This window comes from Phytophthora infestans, genomic scaffold (assembly GCF_000142945.1).
Source record: "Phytophthora infestans T30-4 supercont1.46 genomic scaffold, whole genome shotgun sequence".
In the NCBI taxonomy this organism is placed as follows: Eukaryota; Oomycota; class Peronosporomycetes; order Peronosporales; family Peronosporaceae; genus Phytophthora; species Phytophthora infestans.
This window is the reverse complement of record NW_003303713.1, coordinates 390,201-390,436: the sequence shown is the minus strand read 5'-3', so window position 1 is coordinate 390,436 and position 236 is coordinate 390,201.

Sequence of the window (236 nt, the reverse complement as noted above, 5' to 3'; positions counted from 1 at the left end):
GCTTAAAGTGGCCCATCTTCCCACAGCCGAAGCAGCGGATGTCACGCTGTTCGGCGGACCCGAGTTCCATGGGAACTGGTCCGCTGGGGCTTGTTCGACCGGGAGCCGACAAGGAACTCCCAGGCCACGCTGAGGCCGGCGTACGCGCCTGGCGATGGCTGTACTCTTCTTGAAGAGCCACTTGAATCGCCTCTTCAAGGGTGCTTGACTGCACCCGGAACAACTGAGTGCGTGCG